This window comes from Rhinolophus ferrumequinum, chromosome 9 (assembly GCF_004115265.2).
Source record: "Rhinolophus ferrumequinum isolate MPI-CBG mRhiFer1 chromosome 9, mRhiFer1_v1.p, whole genome shotgun sequence".
NCBI lineage: Eukaryota > Metazoa > Chordata > Mammalia > Chiroptera > Rhinolophidae > Rhinolophus > Rhinolophus ferrumequinum.
Genome location: NC_046292.1, coordinates 71162917 through 71178468, shown reverse-complemented (window position 1 = coordinate 71178468; position 15552 = coordinate 71162917). Strand labels below are relative to the sequence as shown.

Here is a 15552-nt window from a genome sequence, read left to right as displayed (position 1 = left end):
ACCTTCAATTTAAAGTGATTGAGATGTTTCTAGGTGCTAGAAATCCTAAAATCATTGCATTAAGCAATTTCAGTGTTTTCATTTTGCCACTGTCTTTAATGTCAGCACAGAAACATTTAAACCTCATTATCCAGAAAACATCTTTGAAGCTCTGGGGGAAAAATGTCAACCAAAAATTCTATAAAGAGTAAAAATATCTTTCAGAAACAAAATGAACTATAGATGTTTACAACAAACCAAAAAGAACTAGTCAGCAGAGGCCTGCACTAGTCAAAATTCTGTAGAAAGGTTCTTGGGCAGAAGGAAATTCAGAAATGCAGGAAAGAATGAATACCTCTAAAAAGGTGAATATAAATGAATACTGACTGTTGTAAAACAATACTAGTTATGTGGAGTTTAAAATTTATGTAGAGTTAAAATACATGACAACGGTAATGGAAAAGGCAAAAAAAAAAGGAAGTATTATAAAGTTCTAGCATTATGAAGGAAGTGGTAACTGTATTAAATTTAAAATACATGTTGTAATATCAGAAAGAATGATAAGTTAAAAGGAGGGGAAAATGAAATATTTGAGTAATCTGAAAGATAAGACAAAAGGAAAAAAGTGAAAACACTTGTTCAAATAGGAAACAGTTGGATAGTATCATAGATTAAAAGCAAAATCACCTAAATCAGTAATTACATTAAGTGAAAATGGACTAAATACTCCAAGTAATAAACTAATGTCAGACTAGGAAAGAAAACAAAATCTAACTACATCCTGTGCATAAGAGACACATCTTAAACAAAGTCACACAAACTACAAGGGTGGAAAAGATAAACAATGCAGCTACTAAAGAAAAAACTGATGTAGCTATATTAATATTAGATAAAACAGAATTTTAGTCAAGAAGCATTACTAGAGATAAAGAGGGATATTCCGTAATGATAAGTCAATCTATAAGGAAGATTCCACAATTATAAATAACACTGCTTTAAATGTATAAGGCAAAATAGACAAAGGAAAAACTGGCAAATTCACAATCATGAGCATTATTTTAATATACCTCTGAAGAGATTAAAAAAGTAGTAAAAATATAGATCTGAAGAACATAGTTAACAAATGGCCTAATTCACATACAGAGAACACTGTCAACAATGACAGAATTGTATTTCATTTAAGCCCATATTTAAAATTTACCCAAACTGACAATAATCAGGAGATAAAGCCTCAAAACATTTCAGAGGATTGAAATAATTCAAAATATGCTCTCTGATCTCAGGGAAATTATTGTAGAAATCAGTAACAAAAGATAACTAGAAAATCCTCAAGTACCTGGAAATTAAACAGAACACACTGCTAAATAATCCATGGATCAAAGAAGAAATAACAGACATTAGAAAATATTTTAAACTGAATGATAATGAAGACATGCCATATCATTCATTGTGGGCTGAAGCAATGCTTAGAAATTTATAAGCTTAACTACATTTACTATAAAAGTCAAAACGTTAAAATCAATTAAACTTCATCTCAAGAGACAAGAAAAATGGTAAACCAAACCCAAAGAATGTAGAAAGAAGGAAACAATAAACAATAAATATCAGTGAAATAGAAAACAATAAAGCTACAAGCCTGGTTCTTTGAAAAGATTAAGAAAGTTGATAAACCCCAAGTAAGAAATCAATTAAAAAAGAAAAAAATAACATCAGGAATGGAAAAAAAAGAAAAAAAGGATACGAATCATGAGAGACTCTGCAAACATTGAAAAGATGTAATGATATAATAAAGAACCTAACATCAATTTGAAAATTTAAATATGGACAAATTCCCCCAATATTAAGCTGACAAAATAAACGGAAGATCTGGAGAGTCTCTGTCTATTAGTTCAAATTAAATTGGTTATTAAAAGCCTTTCCACAAAACAAATGTAAATTACCCCAACTTTGTACAAATTCTTCCAGAATGTAGAAAAAGGAAATACTTCTAAACTCTCTAAATTCATCCTAAGCGTGGTAACAAAACCTGTTAAGGACATCACAATCTATATAAAAGAAACTTGTAACATATAAAAAGGATAATGTATCACTACCAAGTGAGGTTAGCCCTCCATGTATGCAAATGTGGTTTAACATTTGAAACATCAACGAATTTACCCTATTAATTTTTTAAAGGGAGAAAAATATAGTTATCTCAATAGATGCAAATTAAAAAAAGGATTTAATGAAATTCAACAGTCATTTATAATAAAAACTCTTAATAAACTGAATAGAACTTCCCTAAACATACAGATGCAGTCTATAGCAGACATATGTAGTAGTAAAGCATTGCAGTTTTGTCCCTAAGATCAGGAACCACTATTTCTATTCAACATTGTACTGGAGATTCTAGCCATACAATAAGGTAAAAAAAAAATTTTTAATTTATAAAAAGCATAAAGATTGAAAAGGAAGAAATAAAAATCATTTGTTTGCAGATGATACAACTAGGTACATAGAAAATACAAATGAATTTACTAAGTACGTGTATTAGAATCAGCTGGACAGGTTGAATGTTATAGTCTATTTACTACTTGATCAGATATGAAGGACACATAAGGCGTCTCACTGTGGATTGAGTGTAATTAAAAAGCAGATTAAGTGAGTTGGCAAAAGCCTTGGGATTCAAGGGCACACCTACATTTGGATGGTGTGTAAATTGCTGTAAGTTTTCTGAGGTTAATTTACCAATGTCTGCCTCTTGAAATCACAACACTTTGACCCAGCAATTTCACTTCTATGAATATGTCTTATGGAAATACTGAAATTTTCATAAAGGAATTTCACAGAAGCAAGTTGTATTAAAAAGCAAAAGTGTGTTTTGTAGTTGTTTATTACATTAGACATATATACATATAATTTTATTCCAAGTGAAACTTTAATCCTTTACTATAACTTTTGGGATAGGTATTTCTATTGAGTAGGTAACAGTTTTTGTCTGCTAAGCAGGATGAAATATTCACTAATTCCTACATATCTTTTAGACTGTGAATAACTTGTTTAATAAAATTATATAATTTTATTTTTCTGATAGTGAATCTGTCAACTCAGGCTTTATAATCAAGTGCCACACAAGTTCGATTTTGATATAGACAGTGACAACCCTTTCTTCACTTTTCTTTTCTCTTCTTTTTCTTAGATGACATTATATACCTGCTTGAAGACCAAAAGCTCAAAACATCTTTCCTCCCTCAAAATAAAAAATGTCTGAAAAATCCCTCATCTACTTCCTCTAAAACCTGAGTAGATCTGTAACTTTGCCCATAGACTTCTTCTTATAAAGCCTCCTAATGAGTGAAATGGCAGAAACAGGAAATGTAAATTAAGACAAGTTGGGAAGTGTTCTTCTGTAGTATCTGGAATATCACCATTTTCCCCTGGTGAAACCATACGAGGGAGGATGTGAACCTAGGGCAGTCTGACTTCTAAGCCTGTGGTGATTCCACTATCCCATGATGCGGTATATATTACAAGAAATGTTTATCATAATAAAAGAGCTACAGGTATTGAGAATTAGGTCAAGTACTATTCTAAGCACTTTGCATCTATCTCTCACTCAAGAAACTTTAGTGAGCTCTCTAATGATTTATAAGGTTATACACCTATGAACTCAAGCTCGGCTGTTACTGTGTTTCCCTGAAAATAAGAACTAGCCGGACCATCAGCTCTAATGCATCTTTTGGAGCAAAAATTAATATAAGATCCGGTCTTATTTTAATGTAATATAAGACCCAGTCTTATTTTAATGTAATATAAGACCCGGTCTTATATAATATAATGTAATATAAGACCGGGTCTTATATTAATTGGTTCATTAGAGGTGATGGTCCGGCTAGTTCTTATTTTCAGGGAAACACAGTAATTAAATGCCCTTCAAGTTTAGTTTGTAAAAAAAAAATTGGCATTCATTCCTTTGTAAAGAAAACATCGGGTTTCTGGCCTTGGACCAAGATGTTCTAAAAAACAAATCAGTAAATATCTAGATCTTGCTCAGCTTCAAATTCTTGAACTGCTTTCAGAGTGCTGAGAATATTGCAGCCCAAACATGTAATGACAGTCTATAAATCTCCTGAACGACTTCTGAGCAACACACGCATCACACATTTGGTGTTTGGAAACTTAGAAATGCAGCAAGCTATTTTAAAAATTTTAAAGATCCACTGATTTTTTTGATCCTGTAAAATGGTCTCTTTTAATCCATCTTCAATACAGTACATTTGTCAAACTGATAGATAAATTCAGTAAAAAGCAGTTTCACTTTCTAGGGTGGAATGAAGTGCTTACTTTATAGAAATAATTTTCTGACTGTAGTGGTTTAAAAAAAATTCTCCAGTATAAATTATGTAGTTGTAAAAAGAGAATTTTTTAATAGTTGTACTCTGTTAAACGTAAGCTTTTATATTCTAAATGACAACTGACAGCTTTATTTTCTAATATTTTTCTGTAATAGCCTAAGTCTAGCAACTATGTTTACATATTTTCTTACCAGGATTTTAGTTTTCACCAGTGACAATCATCTGGATTGCACAAAGAAGATGCACATAAGCTTGTTTCAGAATCATGTGGTTTAGTTAACTCTCATTACTTGGATTTTAAAATATAATGATAATTTGTTTTCCATCACTTGGTCTTTGGCATATGTAAATTTTAAATTTCCAATCAAATTCGATGCTAATGAGTATTTTATGTAATGAAAAAAGTTCAGAACTGGATTACAGATTAAAAAATCAAAGTGTATTCATTTACATGTGGAATCTAAAAAACAAAACAAATGAACAAACAAAATGAAACAGAAACAAACCATTGACACAGAACAAACTGATGGTTGCCAGAATGGAGGGGAGTGGGAGATTGGGCGGAAAAGGGATTACCAGGTACAAGCTTCCAGTTATAAAATAAGACAGGGATGTCATGTATAGCAGAGGGAATAGAGTCATTAACATTGTAATAACTATTTACGGTGACACATGGCTATTAGACTTACTGTAGTGACCAATTTGTAAGGTCTCTAAATGTTGAATCACGATGTTGTATACTCAAAAGTAATATGATATTGTATGTCAATGATAATTAAAAATAAATTTTGAAAAATCAAAGTGTACACACAACAAAGCAGAAATATTGGGAGAGGGATGAACTATTAGTGTTTTAAAGCCATCAAGTCATATTCCAAAAATATGACTTCTTTGATCTCACAATCTAAAGAGCACCTTAACTGTAGTTTTTCATTGTAAAAGGACACATTATAAAACTGAACAACTAAAAAAACAAACAAATAAAACAAAAAAATAAAACTCAACAACTGAAGTATAGGTATAAAATAAATAAAATACAGTTTTAAGCTTTTTCACTATTATGGAAAGCATTTTAAAACTGTGTTATATATTTGTAACATATCAATTATATATATAAGTATATATAATTATATATCTTCATTTGTGAACAGTGCACAAAGTCTTAACTAGTACAGAGCTCAAACTAATTTAATCTTGTTTCTGAATAGTTGAGTAAATCATATTGTTGAGAGTATGATGTATTTTTTAGAGCAAGGCAGCCAGCCATGGCCTACGGACCATATCTAACTTACTACATGTTTTTGTAAATAAATTGTATTAGAACACAGTCAAGCCTAGTCATTTACACAGTGTCCATACTTGCTTCCCTATTACAATGTCAGTTGAGTCGTTGGGACAGAGACCCTACAGCCTGCAAAACCTAAAATATTTACTATCTGTCTCTTTACAGAAAAAGTTTGCTGACCCCTAGATCTGATGAATGAGTCAGACTGTGAGCTAAATATTTTTCTTGCTATTCCAATAAGTGTCTGTTTTACGTACAGGAATTCCCTCTTCTGGGTTTTGACTAATACACCTAAAATAGAATATAAGACAGGCCAAAATAGCCTAAGTGTCCACATTAGTATCTGCACATTATATTTATCTGTGCTACATGTTTTTGTATGACCTTGTTATAGCTGCTAAATTTATATAGATGCATAAACTCAATTTTTGCACCTATTTCAAGGATTCATGGCTCCTCTGAAATCATGGTTTCTTAGAATTTATTCAGGTCTGTGAGCCATACTATTGGATTTCAACATTTTGAATCATACTCGCCTTGGCTGTGAGAGGAAATACATTTCATGGGAAGTAGTATTATAGTTCTTAATGCACTAAGAACAAGAGGGAAAAGAGTAGCCCACCCTGTTTGCCTGGAGCCTTGTTTTCGGTCTGCACTGTGTAAAATATAAAAGCATCGTTTTATATATAGGTTTACTTACAGAAACCTAAAAAGAAAACCGTGGTAGCTAACATTTAGGAGCCTCCATTATGTGCTGGGTTTCCAGGTACTCTACACACGTTCTCTCATTTCATTCACACAAGCTTAAGAAAGAGGTTGGTGCATTATCCCTGTTTCACAAACAAGGAAACTAAGGCTTCGTGAAGGCACTTACCCAAGAGCACGCAACCAGTAACTGACAGAGCCAGGACTCACACATAGAATTGTCAGATTACAAAGTCAGGGCTCTTAATCTTACTATTAAATAATAGGTGCTAGTGCTTATGCAGTTTAAGATACCTTCACATGTCTTTCAACATGTCAAGACAGCCAAACCGGAGAATATAATGGAATTACCTGGTAAATTGACATCTCCGTTTCCCTCACTGCAAACCTCAGTGGGCGTGCCATTCCTTGCTGTCACTCCTTTCTTCTCACCTAGTGTTCCTTTCCCATTCCCCAACTCCCTGCCCCCCACCCAACCTGCACACTGAGATGAGTTGGGAAATCCAGCCTTCAGGGTCTCTGGCATCTCATTCTACTTATAATCCTCAGCCTGTAGACACATGCCAGCTTCTGAAAGCCATTAAACAAGAAAAGACGCTGCGATTTCTATTGTGGAAATCACTCGTCTGGCAGGTGACTTATTACAAATGGGCAGAGAGGGCAATAGCATGGAGTTTATAAACCAGAGTTTACAAACTCTGCAGTTTCTGACTCCCAGAAGTGCCCGGGCTGGTGTTCTGTGCGGGTGTGTGAGGGACAGAGTCTAAGAACTTGGAGAACTCCTCCAGGTAATCTGCGTTTATGATCTGAAGACTCAGCTACAAAGATGGGAGGGCATTTGATATGTTTCTTTTTTTTTTTTTTTTTGTGGGTACTTTTCACTTTATTTTACTTTTTCTTAGCCATTGCAGAGTATATTGAATTGAGAATCCCAGTTGTACAAAATCCCTGTGTGAGAAACGCAATGTGTCAATCTGGCTAGTGGGGCCTGGCCAGTTTGAAGCGAGCAGGCCTGAAGGGGCTGGGAAATTCAAATGATGCTTAGCATATCAAGTATTCAAAAACCCTCGTTTCCCAAACCGGCTCCTCGGATGTTTTTCTTGAACAGGGTGATATGTTTCTTATAGGCCACATTTGGGCAATGAGTATTTATGGATACAGAGGTGGAGAAAATATGTTTCCTGTGATGAATTTTCAATCTAGAGATCTCAAGAGCAAGCAGAATACGATCCTCTCTATTTTGGTTCATTTACTTGAGAAACGGTACTATGGCTTCTTAGGCCCAGCTAGTATAGTGCCTCTTACATTTGTAAACTCTGGAATTCTTCCAGGTATACAAGTATGGTCCTGTAACATAAAATCTATTAATGTAATTTTACCTGGGGATGGAGTGGGGGTAACAACTTTAAATGTCTGCATCATACTTAATGGATCAACAATACTAGAAGCATTCTGATATAGAGAAACATAACAAGAATGCCTACTGCTACTACTATTTAACTACCATTTAACATTGTACTACAAATATTAGAAGTAAGCAAGAGAAAGAATGCAAAAGTAAAAAACTTGGAAAGCACAAGATAAAATGATGGCTTATTTATAGATGAAATGTGATTGTTAACATAAAACCTCAAAGAGAATCACTAACGAACTAGAAACAATAAGAGAATTTGGTAAGAGGATGGGAAATTTTAGGAAAAGGATCCTAAATTAATGAGTAACACTTAACAGCTATCTTGAAATAGTATCATTGACCCACCTAATAATAATTGACTCTGGGAAGCGGTAGCTACACAATTGACTGTTCTGTTTAGAATTTCTGATTTAAAAACAATATGTTTATCCTCCCAACTCTGAAAATTCTCTTCAAGTCTGTGTCCTCAAATTACCCAAGAGAATCTTCCTGAACCAATATGGTTAGCTAATTAAGTATTTTTTCCTAAGCAGCCTATTAAAAAAGAAGCCAAAAAGCCTCAGTGGAATTTTTGACCTGTTTGTCATCTGAGGGCCACCTCAGTTTTCTCCCTCTCTTATAACACTGGTAGTCCTACCTGAGACTTTTCCATTTATGTGAATTGGGTCTTTTGAGCATTTACAAAGAAAAAGCAACTTTCCAAGCAAGGTTATTGCAGCTATTTCAATAATCACTGTGCATATGTCTCCTGTAATACTACTTAAAATCAGATGATGCTGACCCAGTTAGATAAGCTCAGGATTAAAGAAATCTGCTTAGAATTTAATTGAGTCCACTAGAGTAACTGCCAAGAGAAATACCTTCCACAGAATGCCCTTCAGAGAACCTCTCATTAGCCAGACTGCAAACCTTTGATTCCCTTACACTTGATACGTGACTGCCTGGAATTCATTTAAACATGCATGTAATGTATATTTGTACATGTTCGCAGCATATTGGTGTAGTCTTTCATATTTCCTGGACAGCATATACAGTCTTATGTAGAACTTAAGTTATTTGTAGGTCTACCCTAAAATAAAAATTAGAGGTCACATAATTTCAATACCAGTTGTATACACTCTAGATACTTTCTTTGTATAATTTTTATACAACTTCAAATACATCAGAATTATGAAAAATTTAAAGCATTACCTTTTAAACTAGAATCAGTTTTTCTGACTATAAGCCTTTAATTTGAAATTCAAAAACAAAAAACAAAAAACAAATGCAGAATCTATTACTCCTACCACCAACCACATGAAATAGAATCTGTCCAAAAACAGCTCTGTGGGGACAGAGCCCCAGAGAGCAGTTTCCAGGCTCTCGACCTCACATGGAAAGATGCTGGCTCGGGTAGTAGATGGCCGTCAGCTGTGAGTAGTTGGCCCTCAGCTGTAACCGGTCAGCCATTAGCCACTAGTATAACTGCCGTGGCTAAGCTAGAGGGTTGGTTGGTTGGCAGAGAAGCGGACTGCGGATTGCAGCTAGCAAGTGTGGTTAGCAAGCGGATTACATTGCGGATCGTGTTGATCCTACTTCTGTGTCTTGCACGGCCGCCAGCTAGACTAGGGCTGCAGGAAGTTTGCTTTTGTGTCTCAACCGGCTGCCATCGAGAGTGTAGAGATGTGGCTCCGCTATTTGTGACTCCGTGGGTGTTCCTTTTTGGCCTCACCATATCCTGCGTTCTTATGTGGGGAGCCGGAGCTGAGACCCTGCATGACATTGCCCCTAAAGCTTTCAGTTCAGTAGACGCGGGACGGGCCCATACTTCAACATTTTTAAAAACCTTTACCAGTAATTCTGCTGCTCAGCTGAGTTGAGAGGTACTCTTTGTAAAATTATACCTAATTCTGTCCATAACATCCAGCATCATTCCCTGGCACATAGACCCTCAAAAACTGTTTGCGTAATTGGTGAATTGGTTTCAGATTGAGTTTAAGGGATTACTGGAAATCATTACATCAAGTAAGTCCAATGATTTTAAGGAAATAAAATGCCAACAAAGCCACAGCGGCACTTGCTCAAGTTGTGTCATTTAAGTCCACCAAATTATTGGTTTAACCCAGACAGGCCCAATCTCTTTTAATTTTTTTAAAAAAGGTCTTTTTTTTTTTTTTTTTTTTTTTGGTAAAGACATTCTGGTTGCTATCAATCTCAGACTGCAGAAAGGATAGACCTTTGTTGCCACAGAACATTCTTTATATTTATGAAGTCCTTTTTCTTGAATTAAACATGAACAAATAACCACACACTCAAATAAGAACCTCACATAAAAAAATCCCAGAGCTGAGTTATACGGTTCAGTAACTTAAAATTCCCAAAGATTTGCAGGTGATGTAATGGAAATCAGTATTACATTTTCTTAGTATAAACCAATTCTACTCCTGGTGGTTCCTACAATAGCAATCAGTTTGTAGTAATCCTAAAACTGTGAGAATTAATTAGACTCAGACGACAGAGACTGAAGGCAAACCCTGACACCCCAGTGGAAGTCTGGCCTGTCTTTCTATTCTCTGAGGTGCTTCTCAAATGCTAGCTGTATCAGAATCACCTGGAAAGCTTGTTAAACCTACAGATTCCTGGGCCTCAACCCGAGATCCTGACTGTGTAGCTCGGCCACCAAGTCAGGGGACTCTGCATGTTTCAAGGCCATTCCAGGTTGATTCTGAAACATTGGTTATGACACCTACAGATGCTCTGGGTTGTTCTTTGGTTTTTTCACATCCAGTAGCTGAAGGAAACCTATGCAAGGGCTTGACAACAGAGGCCGTTGTGGTAGTTTTCCCATGCTAGGTGTGTGTAATACTGTTTTATTAAACCTGTTTTCTTAAACAAATGTATTTGTGCACCCAATAACCTTACATATCCTTGGAGACATTTATTCCTGGTTGAAATTTAGTCTCAGAGTCAATGTTTTCAAACCCAGTGAACTAAACTGTTTTATCAAAGCTGCTGGAAGTGTTTTACAAAGCCTACCCTTTAATCTGAATGAAAATAGAATGCGGACCCCACTAAAACAACTTCAAATATAATCCATGATCTTATCAAAAGAGGATACTACTAGGAAATCTGACACAATAACATTTCTCTACAGCTGGGAGCAGTTAGGAAACCACTTACTGTTGCAAAGGTATTCAGCTAAAATGGTGATTCTGCTGGTGAAACATTTGTAGGAGGAGAGGAGAGAGGAAAAGGAATACTAGTGACTCTTCCCGACTGCATCAGTTCCACTGGATTTCCCCCACTTTGGGCTAAGGTTTCCTGAGAAGGACCTGAGGTTAGCGCCTTCCGTTCTCTCTGCTCTTAACTTTTCTAGTCTTTTTCCTCCTCTCTCCCTTGCTTTCCATTTTGCTTTCCCTTACTTTTTCTCAGAAATATGAGTGAAGTCTGAGACCTAGAGCCTTTTGAAGGGAGTTATTTGACCTTTTTAAAAGATAGCTGGATGATACACTCAGCTGCAGGCTCTCAGTCAAAGGTCTTATCTTCGGGATTAAAAGGGTATAACAGTGGGTAAAACCAACCCATCTTTCCCTCCCTTTGGATGCTCCCAGTGGTAATTAAAGTCTATTGTTATGATTTCTGAAATGGAGAGGAAATAGGAAGTTAGTCTCCAGAAGCTGTATTGGAACCCCAGACAAGCTGCCAATATGTGGCTGAGTCACCAAAAGGTCTGCAAGCTATTTGCCATCTATCAGCACAGAAGGAGGTTAGAATGGAAATCAGCGAAAAACAAATGACTCAGTTTTCCCCTTTAGAAAATGCTCAATTCCAGCTGCCTGATTTCCCTATTGAAATAAAAGGGATAAAACCACGATTGACCAATGGCAGTCTAAGGTGGAGAGTTAAGGACTGCTTTCTGCACTGGTGTCAGTCGAAAAAAGGACGCTTCCCACTCATTGATACACGGGTAACTTTTTGCAGAAGCTTATGACATTATGTACCAGGAAGAGGAGATGTAAGTCAAAGGAAACTTCAATCATGTATTTATTTCCTGCTTTGTCAGAGACTCATGTGGTGGGAAAGAATGAGAAGGCCTGTATTTCCGTCCCAACTTTTCTATTTACACACTTTTTTTGTTTATTTATGTGACCTCGGCACGTCATCCAACATTTTGAGAGTGTTTCCTCATCTGTGAAATGATAATGATATCAGCATCACAGGAGAGTTGTGAAAGACAGGTGAGCTAGTATGCTTGAATTAATGCACATTTTACGCCTTATAAAAATGAAAGTATCTTTGCTGCTGCGAAGGTATTTGGAGGGATGGTGATGGTTTCTGGGTCACAGAAATGAGGCAAGACAGGAAAGTGTACTGTTACTGCATTGAGAGGGGAAATAGTAAATGTTTGAATGGACTTATCTAATAACACAGGTATATTTTTATATGTGTGAAGATGGACCTCCACTTTAAAGGCTCAATCATGTCACCATTGATTTCAAAATATTACATAACAAATGCACGAACAGTAGATATTTCTTATCAAAGAATAATAGCCATCCCTTAATGCTCCCTTAGATTGAGCGTGGTCTTCTTCTCATATCCTCTCAGTTAATCACGGCCTGTGATGTAGGAGTTCTCAACAGCCACTATCGACAATAACCGTACAGATATTATTATCGACAACAGCCACTATCGACAATAACCCAACAGATATTATTATTTCTGCTTTACAGGTAATGAAACTGATCAAAATTAAAATTTTAGAAGCTTTCCTAGGGTCATTAGAACAAAATAAACAAATGAAACAGAAACAAACTCATAGATATTCCACCTAATAAGCAGTGGAATAGAGTTTCAAACCCAAATGTGTCTGACTCTAAAGCATGTGTACTTAATCACCCAAATCTTGAAGAGAATGGTAGCCACACTATTTTCCGTCGAATTGGAGCAGAAGTCTTGTCTCTGTGACAAGTTGACCTTGACTTAAGTTCCTGCCTTTGAAATTGGTACATGATGATGAGAGTAGCTTAAACACATGTACACACACCTGGGGCCCTGTCAACCATGCGTTTGCTAAGAAGGAGAAGTGTGATGTGACTTAGGAAGTGTCAGAAAGCTCAAGTTCTTATTCCTGCCTTAATAAGGACGAGCTATGTGTCTTTGAGTAAGTAATTTAAACTCTGAGCCTTAATTTCCTCTGTAAGTGGAGGTCATAATAGTTATCCAAGCCCACCTTACAAGGAGTTGTGAGGATCAATTGAGATGGTGTACGTGAAAGTACTTTCAGATATTTAAGAGTTTCTTCAACCAGAAAGAGGTAGGGAGAAGGTTTAGTAAGTAGTATAGGAAAAAATTGAAATAACCATCAATCCCCTGCCTGTAATAGTCACTCCCTTCATGATATATTTGACCATCTAAAGAAGTGCCTTTCAAAGTATGGTGTGCCTACTGGTGAGACATAAGATTATTTTAAGAGATACATGAACAATGTATTTTAATAGTTCTGGGCTCAAAAGAACTCCAGAAAAATACATATAACAACACCCCTGCGATTTCCCAGATTATTGTTGAGGATTCAGCTAAGTATAAAAAGTGAGGCAATTTAAAATCAATTCAACTTAATAAAGTACAGGTGTTACATGGATCTGGCAAGCATGGTAAATTAAAAGACAAAGGCAAAAGATCTTAGGAAGCACTGACTAAAGCTTGCTTTGAACACAGACTTATTTCAGAGGAGCTTGTCAGGGCTATCTCTAATTGATCTCTACATGTCTTCAACAGCAGTAATAATAACAGTAAAGAGGTCTGTAGACATTCTATCCAAAACTCACCCATGCCCCACCTTCCCTACTTTGGCTGAATTCACCCATCCCATAAGGAAGGCACCTTCTATACAGGATGTGAGTCTGTAGTTTGAAAAGTGAGAATTTACTTTTGGTATCTTGAAAGTCCTGATCCAACAACTTTCAGAGGGAAAACCTAAGTGCTCTGGAAAAGGATTGTAACAGCCCTGTTGGGATTCATGCCTTGGTTTAGGCCTTGAGTGTTTGCCATTCTTCCGCTGCAATTGAGCTGCTAAAAGTTGAAAGCCGGTGAAAACTTTTTTTTTTAATTTTCAATTACACCTGACATTCAATATTATTTATATTAGATTCAGGTGTACAGCATAGTGGTTAGCCATTCATGTAATTTATGAAGTGATCCCCTGATTATTCTAGCACCCACCTGACACCACAGTTATTAAATATTGCTGACTATATTCCCTATATTGTACTTTACATCCCCATGACGAGTTTGTAACTCCCAATGTGTACTTCTTATTTCCTTCACCTTTTTCACCCATTCCCAAACCCTCTCCCATCTGGAAACTATCAAAGTGTTCTCTTTATCTGTGAGTTTGTTTCTGTTTCATTTGTTTATTTTGTTCTTTAGAGTCCACTTATAAGTGAAGTCGTGTAACATTTGTCTTTCTCTGTCTGACTTAACTATACTCAGCATCATACCCTCTAGGTCCATCAATGTTATTGCAGATGGTATTATTTCATTCTTTTCTATGGCTGGGTAATATTTATGTATTTATGTACCATTGTATTTATGTACCACCTCTTCTTTATCCATTCATCCATTCAGGGACACCGAGGTTCCTTCATATCTTGGCTACTGTAAATAATGCTGCAATAAACGTATGGCTGCACAGGTTCCTTTAAAATAGCATTTTCGGTTTCTTCAGATGAATACCGAGAAGTGGAATTACTGGGTCCTTCTTGGTCTCTTGTTATAGCCTTTGTTTTAAAGTCTATTTTGTCTGGCATTAAGTATTGCTACCCCAGTTTTATTTTTTTCTTTTGTTTCCATTTTCATGAAATGTCTTTTTCCAGCCCCTAACTTTCAGTCTATGTGTGTCTTTCAATCTGAAACGAGTCTCTTATAGGCGGCAAATGTAAGGGTCCTGTTTTCTTACCCATTCAGCTACCCTATGGCTTTTGATCGGAGCATTTAATCTATTTACATTTAAAGTGATTGTTTTTTTGTTTTTTGGGAAAGTTGGCTGACGCTTTATGCTTTATTGCTTTGGGGGGTGCTCAGGAGCTCTGGGAGGGGTGAGCCCTCTTCCTCTTCAGCGTCATGGGCTCCGGGCTGCGCAGGTCCAGGCGGTACTTGTTCTTACGGATCATGTTCAGGAAGCTGCTGATGGGTCCAGGGCGTTCGTGTTGATGGTGGTCCGCACATAGGAGGAAATCCGCTGGCCGGATCTCCTCATCATGACGGCCACCACACCTTTGCGGTTGGTCTCTGACGCCACGCCCACCGTCTTGCAGTGAATCAGCCCGTTGTAGCAGAAGGAGTTGTGGGCCTTCAGATCATTGGGTTCGGTGGTGTGTATCTGCTTGTTCCTTTTGATCAGAACTCTGGAGCAGTTGCACACAGCCATCCATTGCAGATGCACGGACATGGCAATAGCGCCTCTTGCTATGGCGGCTGGAGATGGAAAGAGCTAAAGTGATTGTTGATAGATATGTAGTTATTGCCATTTTATTATTCATAATTTTGATCTTTTTAAATTTTTTATTCATTTTAAAGCAGTCCCTGTAAGATGCCTTGTAATAGTGGTTTGGTGGTGATGAACTCCTTCAGCTTTTTCTTGTCTGGGAAGCTCTTTATCTGTCCTCGATTCTAAATGATAGCTTTGCTGGGTAGAGTAATCTCAGTTGTAGGTCCTTGCTTTTCATCACGTTGAATATTTCTTGGCAATCCCTTTTGGCCTGCAATATGTCTATTGAGAAATCAATTGACAGTCTTATAGCAGCTACCTTTAAGTAACTAACTGGTTTTCTATTACTCCTTTTAAGATTCTT

At 36.4% G+C, this 15552-nt stretch overlaps 1 pseudogene; it reads right to left on the bottom strand.

Moving 5' to 3' along the window:
• Positions 1-14778: 14778 nt before the first annotated feature.
• LOC117027565 (60S ribosomal protein L28-like) lies at positions 14779-15149 on the bottom strand (annotated as a pseudogene).
• Between the last annotated feature and the right edge of the window lie 403 nt (positions 15150-15552).